This window comes from Theropithecus gelada, chromosome 16 (assembly GCF_003255815.1).
Source record: "Theropithecus gelada isolate Dixy chromosome 16, Tgel_1.0, whole genome shotgun sequence".
In the NCBI taxonomy this organism is placed as follows: domain Eukaryota; kingdom Metazoa; phylum Chordata; class Mammalia; order Primates; family Cercopithecidae; genus Theropithecus; species Theropithecus gelada.
Window position 1 is genome coordinate 15,712,521 of NC_037684.1, and position 11,272 is coordinate 15,723,792.

The window sequence follows — 11,272 nt, forward strand, 5'->3', positions numbered from 1 at the left end:
ACAACATTTTAATAGGTGCTAGGCTGGGATTTCAGGGGGTGAAAAGTCATATATGACTTTTCATAAGAAGTTTAATACTTAGGTAAGCAAAACAGAACACTTAGTTCAGCTTGACACTCAAGCATCGGGTTAAAAAGCATCAAACTTCTGTCACCAACTTCTAAGTGCCAACTATTGGTAGAACTGTGGACATGAAGATAGTGGAAACAGCTTTTCTAGGATACTATACTCATCTCCACCAAATGCACTTTGAACAAAAACAACTTGTAGAAATAATGTCTTTTTTTTTTTTTTTTTTTAACAACATGCTGTACTTGCTCTCCATTGGAGTAAGTGCTAGGGAAAATCACTTAGCCACTAGAGGGAGCTATAACACAAAATTAAGCAGGAAATAATCCCCATTGTAGATAGGTACAACAAAGTGGAGACCAGCTTAACTACCTTGATCCTCTGTATCAGCTCTAAAGTTAGTTGGTTTGGGTAAGTTTTCTTGTAACTTTACCTTTGTCTTCCCATCTTTTGTGCAAAATTCTTCCCCTTTTCAGCTTTTGCATCCATTTAGGTTTTCGGTAGAGTTTCACTTACAGTCACTCATTTTGTAACGGAAAAATCTAGGTTCTGGGACTAAGAAAATGCTGAAGACGTAAGTCTGCTTGTTTTTCTGCCTACCTTGTACATCAGGTATGGAGTAAGAAGGCCTTGAATGTGAGAATTGGCAACAGGAGTTAGGTGTGCTGGGGAAAAAAATCTAGACACAACAATTTGGTTATGAACTGGAAGAAATGAGTATGCTTTCAGAGACCTGTAGTTTGCTTTTATGGTGCGACAGTTTCAGGCGTGATGATCTTATTTCTCAGTATTACTAAGAGGTTCTTAAAATTTGCCTTAAAATCCTACTTACGTGTCAACTTAGCTGTTTGCTATTTTCTAGGCCTCACTTAAGTAGCAAGTTGTCTTGTGATCAGGAAGTCAGTACACACAGTAGTTAATGCCATATTAACAGATGAAAATTACTGAGAATTAAACACTTTAGTATTTTAGTATTTAGTATTGACTAAACACTTCAGTCATTCCCATCATCCCTTTCTCCCCAGGTTTCTTCTATAAAAATGGGAAGGACACAAACTTATCTCCTGTTTAAAGTATGAATTGTCATTGAGAATACTAAACCTTTTAGGCCCTCATGAATGGGATTTAGTCATCCAGAAGACAGGTGTGGTACAACTGGCCTTAAAATTAATTTTAGAAAGTCGATCTGTTTCAAAGAATAAGGCACTAAAAGTGGACAAAGTGGACTTCTTGTGGGGGAAAATGGAATCAAGTTTACACAGTAGGGATTTCCCTGCCTGCTAAGTTAACACTAAGTAGCAAGGAAGGCTACAGAAAGTAGTTACTGCTAACTAGTAGTCTTGCTGCAAATTGGATTGACAGCTGAAAGGGCACTAGCTAGATTGAAACCTGTCTTTAATCCTGTAGATGTTAGCTCTGGTGTGCCTTTGATAATTTTTAAATAACTTTTGAAAATGCACTCTGAAGCCACAAATGAGGCAAATGAAAATTCAGAATTCTCTTTGTAGAAAGAAAAGTGCTAAACCTGGAGATTGTAAAGTGCTAAGAAAAACCATGGTAGAATTATTCCCTCAGGTGCTGTGTATTAGAGGAGTCTTTATATGTCATTTTGGGATAAGCTTTCAGCAGTTATTAAGGCTTAATACATAGGACTATAGGATCAGTCAAACAAAAGGGAAGGTATAGCCTTTAGATAGGACTGGGAAGTCCTGGGTGTATCTCTTCTGCCCTTAATGGTGGCATGCCTAGAAATTTGAACTACAAAATAATAGAGTGACATTCACTTTTTTTGTGTGTGTGTGGGGGGGGGTCTGTTTTTGACACAGGGTCTCTGTCACCCAGGCTGGAGTGTAGTGGTGTAATCTCAGCTCACTGCAACCGCCGCCTCCCGGGTTCAAGTGATTCTCCTGCCTCAGCCTCCCAAGTAGTTGGGATTACAGGTGCCCACCACCACACTTGGCTAATTTTTGTAGTTTTAGTAGAGACAGGGTTTCACTATGTTGGCTTGGCTTGGCTGGTGTCTGAACTCCAAACCTCAAGTGATCCGCCTGCCTCGGCTTCCCAAAGTGCTGGGATTACAGGCATGAGCCACTGCACCTGGCTGACATACACAACTTAAGGCTAGAAATGTAAAATGTTGGTTCGCAGTGCAATGAGCACATTCCAAAGAAAACTCAAATGGCTCCTTTGTACTCTAAAAACAGTAAATTTGTAGCAAGATGATAGTCAAGTTCTGTGTCTTCAGGGTGTCACTGCATCTATGATTTAGACTAACCTAGAGATTTGTTTACTTGCCAAATAGAGTTCTTCAAGATGCTGTTTGAATTTGTCTTCCCATCTCTAACTGCCATATCAGCATTTTTGTCTGCACCCAAATTCATATTTCTGAAGTGTTAGAGCTGGTTTCAGTGACTCCAGTTTCTTCTTAAAACTTGTCACTCCCATAATATGAGTTAACAATGGGTTATATTCTACCTTTCCAATTTATCCTGTTCTCAATTACATCTTCCCCTACCCTGGTTGGTTTGGTAAATATATATATTTTTTTAACTCTACAGACCAAAGAACTTGAATATATTTATATTTCCCAATAAGCTAAATGCAATGCTGACAGTTTAATATTGATTGGCGAGATGGAAAGAACTTAATACTCCCTAAAAGCAAAGCACTGTAGAAGTCTGTTTCACAAGCTGTTCGTTAACTGGGTGGATTATTGGAGAAGGTATTTTAATACTAATAACTCCTCAGATGTGAAGCCAGAAATTTTGAATTAATTTAAATGCTAGCCTAAGTCCAAGTATAATGGATAAGTAAATGTTGCTCCCAGAATTGGTCTTGCAAAGTAAGACCAATTGTAAGACCAAAGTAAGTGGTTTTGTTGTAAGCTATGCACACTTTCAGTACAGATCACCAAGAACTGATGACATTGTCCCCTAGAAGACTAAGTAGTTGCCTCCTAGGTATCCTTTTTCAGTCATTCTCTTTTAAGCTTCTTACAGAAGAAGCTTTAAGTTGCCTCTGAATTTAGTGGTACTGCCTCAATGAGAATTTCTGCATATTTCTCTTTGGGATAGAATCATTTTGGTTCTTTTTTGTTGTTGTTGGTAACTATACGTAAAGAGATTAATACACAATGATGTATTGTGAAGAGACTAGTGTGTATGTATATTATTCCTTGGGTTGGGAGTCTTAAGCATTACTTCAGGACCCTGACCCTGGTCTTCAGGTTTATAGGATCAGCTAGCTTAAACAATGCTCTCAAAACCAAGAGACCCAGCATTCATACATTTTAACACCCCACACCCTAAATCCCATAAGCAGCCCTGTTCCTTTTGCCATTAAAAATCTCAGTCCTTCATGATCACACCTAATGACTGAAGCATTCTTGAACTAATTGCATTGTTTCTGCTTTGCTTTGCTTCAGCATGTTTTAAAAAGTGTGCTACACATGCATGCACATGTTGACTTTAAGCTGTTCTCTAGTTCAACATGTATGTTTTGTTTCCCTCAGCTACATAGTAAACCGGGAGCAAAGGCTGTATTTGTTTTTTTGTTTTGTTTTTTGTTTGTTTGTTTTCTAGATGGCGTCTCGCACTGTCACCTGGGCTGGAGTGCAGTGGCGCAATCTCGGCTCACTGCAACCTCCACCTCCTGGGTTCAAGCGATTCTCCTGCCTCAGCCTCCCAAGTAGCTGGGATTACAGTTACCCGCTAATTTTTTGTATTTTTAGTAGAGACAGGGTTTCACTATGTTGGCCAGGCTGGTCTCAAACTCCTGACCTCGTGATCTGCCCGCCTCGGCCTTCAATGTGCTGGGATTAGAGGCATAAGCCACCGCACCTGGCCCCCCAGAGGCTATGTTTTTAACTTTTTGACATTTCTTCTAAGATGTCCAGAATGCTAGTACCTATACCTTAATAAATGTTTGTCAATAAATATATTATTGAAATCTTAGGCTGGTGTGCCACGTAGCTTAAATCTGAGACACTGTTCTTCAGTCAGATCACGCATATTCCTAGAATAGTAACCTCAAATTTGGGTTTATGCCCTTGCTACCTTTTATATATTTTTTGTAGAGATAGGGTCTTGCTCTGTTTCTCAGACTGTTTTTGAACTCCTGGCTCAAGCAGTCCTCCCACCTTGACTTCCTAAAAGTGCTGGGATTACAGGTGTGAGCCATTGTTCCCAGTCCTGATACTGTGGCTCATATTAATCCTCATGTAGTATTTAGTCTCATTTTGCAGTTTGAGGAAATAGGCTCAGAGATGTTAAAGTGGCAGGCCCAGAACTTGAATCTAGGTTTTGTGATGAGAAATTCTTGTTTGTTTTACTACCAGGTTGTTTTTTAAAGCCAGCCTGCTTTTTCCAGTTGGGAGGCCTTGGGGAGAAAAGTCTGACCCAAGTGAAAAACACCTGTAATATCTACCAGATGCCAGCAGGGTGTCCCATGGTGCTGTCTTTGATCCACGTTCTTAACCTGTGTACTGAGGGTTGTTCTAGAGTAGGACTACATCTAGTCACAGTGGCCATGGTCCAGAGCCTGGCAGCAAGAAAGTGGGATGCCTAGCTCCTTGGCTTTCCAGTGTGCAGTGCATAGCCAGCTGTCTCAGAGAAGCCCTTGCCCTCTTTTGACCTCTACCATTGAGGCTGGCCCACAGGAGTACAGCTGGTCACACAGTGGCCAGGGCCTGGTAGCCACTCAATAACTATACAGCAGCCCCACAAAAAAAATCATAGAAAAGAACCTGTGAAAGGGTAAATGTTTAAAATATCTGCATTTGTGTTGATAGCTGAGTATACACTTAAATTTGTATTAGTAACAGATCCACAAAAATGACCCACTCTAGGAAGATGAGTTTTAAAAGCCAATGTGTGGTAACTTTCAGTTTCCAATAAAAATGTTTGCATTACACTTAGCATATGCATACAACCTCTTAGGTATCAGTTTTTGTATTCAGCAACCCTAGTTGGTAATCTACAGTGTCAAAACTATCACGTGAAAACAAATGAGCAAATAGTCCTTTAAAAATTTCCTTTGCCAGTGCTCCTTAAACACTTTGTACAAATGTCTGTAACTGTTTTATAATTATTTCTTTGCAAGTCTTGGTTTCTTCACTAGAGAATATTCTTAGAAGTATCCCCAGTGACAGTACAGCTCCTGGCATTTAGTAGGTGCTCAGTAATTATTTTACTGAAATACTAATGCTTCCATAATAGTTCTGGGATAATTCTACACACGAGCCATTTTTCTAAGGAGAGTTCACATTAGAGAGGTCTTTGTTTTGTATTCAAGATGATTAATTATGAACTGGGAAGTTAGTCCCTGGGGTGTCCTGGCTGGCCTTTGGAAATCGTCGCTACATCTTTCTGGGTTGGAATTCTCACCACAGCTTTAATGTGGGGCTGTATCTGAGCTGTCTTTGAGTGCTGTCCGTTTGATATATCAAGGACTGGGTGTTTACCAGGGCTCTTCAAGCCATTGGGAGAAACAGCTAAAGAGTAACCTACTGATTTGAGATGTGTATTTGTGCCCCATCCCTTTCTCCTCCCTGTTTCCCACAGGAGTTTTCTCTCAAACTCCTAAGTCATTTTTAAGGAGATCACTGGAACAAACTCCAAACCTACCCTCTAATAGTCAAGTTTACCTGAATTTTCTTAGTTCTCTGGGGAGAAGACTAATCACACGTAGTACCAACTTGGGCTTTTCATGTGCTTTTCTTAACTGATTAGAGTAACGCCTCAGCTACAGTGTATAGAACATACATGGGGCTTCCTCAGGCTTCAGAATCAGCTTCACTAGATGTGCTATGTAGGAGGCCATGGAAAAATTACTGTAGGAGTAAAAGTTACCAGTTCTGATGCAAACAATCCTCTCGTCCCCAAGAAGTATCACTAAAGGATTTTTTTGTCCCATATTATAAATTGGCCTGAAAATATCCTTTCATATGTGAGGAATGAGTATATGATGACTTTCTCCTTTAAAGTATGAACTGCTAAAGGACAGAGAAAATATGTATTCTGTATTCCAACACCCACTGTGTGTTTCTGGTCTTTGTACCAGGTGCTCAGGAAGTGTTTTCACTGGCTTGGGTTGACTACTTGCCATCTGCTCTCTGAGCATTCATTTCTGAATGAAAAGAGAGAAAGTGAAAGGAGTGGTGGGAAGAAAGAGGAAGCTGGAGAAATAAGAGGAAACAGCTGGAGGAGGGAGGTGAAGCTGAGGAGGTGGAACTTATGTAAGGTCAGTAAAACAAAAAGCTAGCAGAGGGCAGGGTCAGGCCCTGGGGGTAGAGGGCTAATTAACTTCTGTCAGCTAGTTGAATTGAGCCTTGTGTGCTTTGTTAGAGACCAAAGGTACTTCAAAGGAAAAAATCTAGATTCTTCCCTGTGTACCTTAATAATTGTTCATCAGGTCAAAATCTGTCCTGTCCTCTAGGAATTCTGGTCTTCCCTCAGGCCTAGCAGAGAGCTTTCTGCCACTACTCAGGCAACCAAGGGTGAAGTGCTTCAAGTAGTATTTGTGGACAGCAGCAGGTAAGCTTGGTGTGTTATTCACAGCTTAAAGAGTAAATGCTGAGTACAGCTGTTGTCCATGTGTAGAGCTTTTAACAACCAGCTCAGCAGGCCCCTTCACCTGCTTTTATGCTGGGACCAGATGACTGAATGTAGAACTTCAGGCACTTTTTTTTTTTTTTTTTTGAGATGGAGTCTCGCTTTGTCACCCAGGCTGCTGGAGTGCAGTGGCACGATCTTGGCTCACCATAAGCTCTGCCTCCTGGGTTCACGCCATTCTCCTGCCTCAGCCTTCCGAGTAGCTGGGACTACAGATGCCCACCACCATGCCTGGCTGATTTTTGTATTTTTAGTAGAGACAGGATTTCACCGTGTTAGCCAGGATGGTCTCGATCTCCTGACCTGGTGATCCACCCGCCTCGGACTCCCAAAGTGCTGGGATTACAGGTGTGAGCCACCGTGTCTGGCCCTTTAGGCACTTTCTACTTCTCAAAGTCAAGAAACATCCTTTAAAAAATTAATTCCCTTTTCTGGAGTCTAAGCCAGATCTTATCTAAGCCTTGTGTTGCCATCTGTTGGCATTGTTTTCTAGAATGGAGCAGCTTTCTCAAAGTTTGGTCTTGCTAGACATGAGGTCATGTAAGTGTCTTAGGTCACTGCTGCTCACCTTCCTTACCCAGGGAGCATACTGCCTAGGTTTCTGAACACCTGTTTTCATTATTCACTGTTCTTCTCACTACCAAGAATGGAGGGACCCTCAGATGAAGATCAAATTGACTCTGAAGAAAAACTGGAGATGTTTCTCTTGGAGTTTGGATAGACTATTGATAACATGTTTTTGCCCTGCCTTGCTCTTCACAAGAACATTGGGCCAGACATTAACAATTAGTAATTTTTTTTTGCATATGAACAGTATTTTTTTTCTGGCGATGTAGATAGGTGCACATGACACTAAACAATGCTGTTAGTGTCATTATATCCCTCTTAACTGGTGGGATGTATTTGGGGTGGAGGCTAGAGCCAATGAGAAGAGGTTCACCTCTGTACCCAATAAACTTTGTATAGGAATTTATTTTTTGACTATTAGCACAATGCTATAATTGAGCTAATCTTTGTAGTTTGGTGCAGGACCACCAAGTTTGTGTGACCTATTACCTACTTTTTCCATGCTCAGCCATTACCCTGTCTTGGGGCATCTGAGGGCAGTAAGGAACAGGTGTCCAAAGGAGGAATGTTGGTGCCTATGGTATGTTTTCCAGTTGTATTGAATTTCTTACTTGGTGTATTTTTGACTTGTCTTAGTTTCTTTCCTTGTGATCTATGCTATTTTACTTGCTATTTGTTGGATATTCTCCCCTGTCATTAAAAGGGAGTTATAAAATGGAAGTTAGTATTTCTATGCAAATACCTAGGTTTAGCGTTGATTTTTGCAGGTGTCCTTCAACAAGTGTGAAGGTGATAAATGTGTTTCCATGGCTTTAGACTCATTTTTGAAGTATTGGATTGTGTGAACATTCTTAGAAACAATAGAATGTTTTAATTAAAAGCCCTCGACTACCAGTTGAACTCAGTGTCTACTAGGAAAATGGGTAGATTTGTTACATTGTCCCTTTGCTCTCTATGACTTTGTTCCAGTTGTCAAGGAATTTAAATGGGTATTCAGGGAAAAAGAATTCTTGTTTCCCTTTCTTCACCTTGCCAGTTAAAACAAATAACTCCTGGTGATACTTCAGGTGGTAGAATTGAAACAAAACCTGACTTCTGACCACATGGGTCAAAGGCAAATGGCTTCATTTGCCTTTAGTGTGGTTATCCAGTTTGGGTAGTGAGGAGATAACTTCTGCTTTCCTCCCTGAGGAGTTTGGAGTATTTAAGCGGGGAAGGTGGGGAGATGTCACTTTGAAAATATGTTGCTTTTTCTCCTGATTGTATTGAGGCTGATATGGAAGGGTTATTTCTTTCTGGCCAGTACTTTTTGGTATTTGTAAATATTGCAATTTTGATTTTTACTATTTGTTAATTGTCAGTTCTGGCTTTTTTTGCATAAGGAGTTGGTCCATTAACTTGTCAGTTTGAAGCTTCTAACTAGATATTCCCTACTGAAAGTTTTGGATTTTAGTTTGTGGAGCAGTCTTAGCTGGGGACAGGTAATTAACAGCAGCAGAGATACTTCCTTTTCCTAGGATTCTAAGTCTGTAATCCACATCCTCAGTGTATTCACAGGACTTTAAAATTCTCTCCAAATGAGGAAGGAAATATCCTGTTGCTTTCTAATGTTTACTAAAAGTTGTGTTTAGAACAACAGATTTTAATAGGCATCTTCCTTTGTTATGTGTCATTAGCCCTTTGCCCGTTTACCTTAGGGTTCTTTGAAGGAGAAATGGATGGGAGAAAACCTGTCACTTGGAAAAAGTAAAAGGAATAATTAACTGACTCAGAGCTTATGTGCAGAGTTCCCAGCCTCAAAGTTAATCTGGAACTGCTCGATAGCACCAATAAAAATATTTATTTCACATCTGTTATTTCTGGAAAATGTTCTAAGCATCTTACATATATTTCTCATTAAATTCACAGGTGGCCATTGTGAGGTAGATATTTTGTTCTCATTTTCTAGATGAGGAAGCTGAGACCCTAAAAGGTTAGGTGACAGGTTATACAACTTGGAGTGTGGGAGGAGGAGAGAGGAACCTGAACAGGGCAAGTTGGGGATCTGACTTTTGTTTGGGTGGGTGTAGGCACATTGTATTTTTGGTTTAGACGCTTTATTCATCATGGCTGAAGGTAATACCATTTACTCACCGAAAACTGTTTACAATAATCAAGATGAATTTACTGTCTTTGAACATCTGTCTTTTGACTGGACCCCAGTAGATAGTCTGTGGAAATTCACTTAAGGAGAGGGCTCCTTTTTGTTTGGTTAGAGAAATTGTCTGTCCTAAAGGTAGAAATAGCCCCTTCTAGGTACAGATGGAGCATTTGATCATACTGATTTCATTATATTCCTCTAACAGTTGGAACTGATTGTTTTTGAGTACTTGTTTCAAACTTCTGAATATTTTCCTTCTGGAAAGTAGCTCAGTGTTTAAAATTTATATGAACTTAAAAAGTTAATTTTCTTTTTAAAGATGTTTGAGGAGCAATAAACAATTCTGGTTTTGTCTTATGGATAGAAATAGAATTAGCCATTTTCCTCAAGAAAAGTGATTCTTCTGAATCTTATTTCTTCAGTAATGAGAACTGGACTGTTTTCACTTGACCTCTGTTTCCTGTTAGTGGGAAACCCCTCCCCAGAGGTGCTGTGTGAAAGATTGCTGGGGAAAGAGTTTCTAGATCCCAGCATAACAAGTTCAAAAGAGCCCAGTGATATTGTCATTAGAATAATGGTCTTCATTAAGTACTGGTTTTCATAATCTTGAAGCTTCATTTTCACCAATTTGAAAGGCAGTAGCTAGGGAGGAGAGACTATGCAGGGAAGAAGGAAAACTCAGGAGTGCATCACAGACCTTGAGTTAAGGCAGGGAAGAAGCAGATTTGCTGTCCACTGAATGAAAATAAAAAGAATTCCATTGTCCAAGGTCAGAGCAAGAACATAAAGGTTTTAGTTTACTTAGTTAATTCCTTAGGTTTGGACATTACAGGAGACATGGGGGTCACCCATAGCAATTTAGCTGATAAATGTATCAGAAACTCTTTCATCATTTTCTGTCCCCTCCTGTCTTAGGCTGACCGGTTCCCTGATGTGTTACCTGCTTCTGCTACTGATCCAAACTGCAGAACTTCTCCCCCAAGGCCTCCAGGCAGTATCCAATGGGGAATCAGCTCTAAAAGGAACCAGACCAACGTTTTCCAGCCCCTTCATTCTGGTGACTGAGGGGAGGAAAGAATGGGAGGGGGTATTCTTGTCTAGTGGATGGAAAGGAAACACACTGTCAAATTATTGTATCTCCTTGGTTTTCTATTACAGTAGAATTCTCCAGCCATATTTTTATTGTCTATGGGGGGAAGTTGGAGATGGTGACCTTGATTAGAAGTGTCTGGAGGGGGAAAAATGGAGGGGATAAGATTCAGTTGGTTTTGGAAAATGTTGAAGTCTTAATGCGTCCATCTGAAGAATGTTTCCTAAAAGCAGAGTTTATAAAAATATCACTGATACAGCCTGCCCCCTCATTTCCCTGCCACAGGAGATGTCTTGGACTAGAGACACTTGTTTAATAATAGCTTGTCTCTGATATTCCCAGTAGCTACCCTCTGTGTGAGGAAAGGATAGAAATGTTCAGGACATCATCATACAGGCTCCTCATCTACAAAGTTCCAGTAGCAGTGACGCCTACACGGAAGACTTGGAACTGCAAACACAGAGGCTGGGGTCACCTCAGTGACATCTCCTGACGCTGTCCAACCAGAAGTTCGATTTTTGTTCTGGGGGTGAAGGAGGAAACAGACTGTACTAAAGGACTAAAATAATTTCTTGTCTATACTATCTCACTTGTTTTTATTTTTGGCGGGAGAGGAGGGGTGTTGGGATAGAATTTCACATCCTATCTTGGAGTGAAGGGGAGGATGGGGAGGCTCAGCCCTTCACCCAAGAATAACCCAGTAATGACATCTCTACGCGTGGGAAGTGTTTCCCTCCACACTGGGAGGATCTGAGGCTGCACCCCAGTGGGATTCCCTGCTCGAGTTGGAAGGCC

General features: G+C 40.6%; 1 long non-coding RNA gene across 2 annotated transcripts; it reads left to right on the forward strand.

The window, feature by feature from the left end:
* The first annotated feature begins 7,657 nt into the window (after positions 1-7,657).
* LOC112608944 lies at positions 7,658-11,061 on the forward strand. Of its 2 annotated transcripts, XR_003116140.1 has the most exons (3): positions 9,143-9,219; positions 10,303-10,444; positions 10,820-11,061. It is a non-coding gene; the product is annotated as an uncharacterized LOC112608944 (long non-coding RNA). The 2 variants fall into 2 exon arrangements; XR_003116139.1 differs by having other exon boundaries at positions 7,658-10,444.
* Positions 11,062-11,272: the final 211 nt, after the last annotated feature.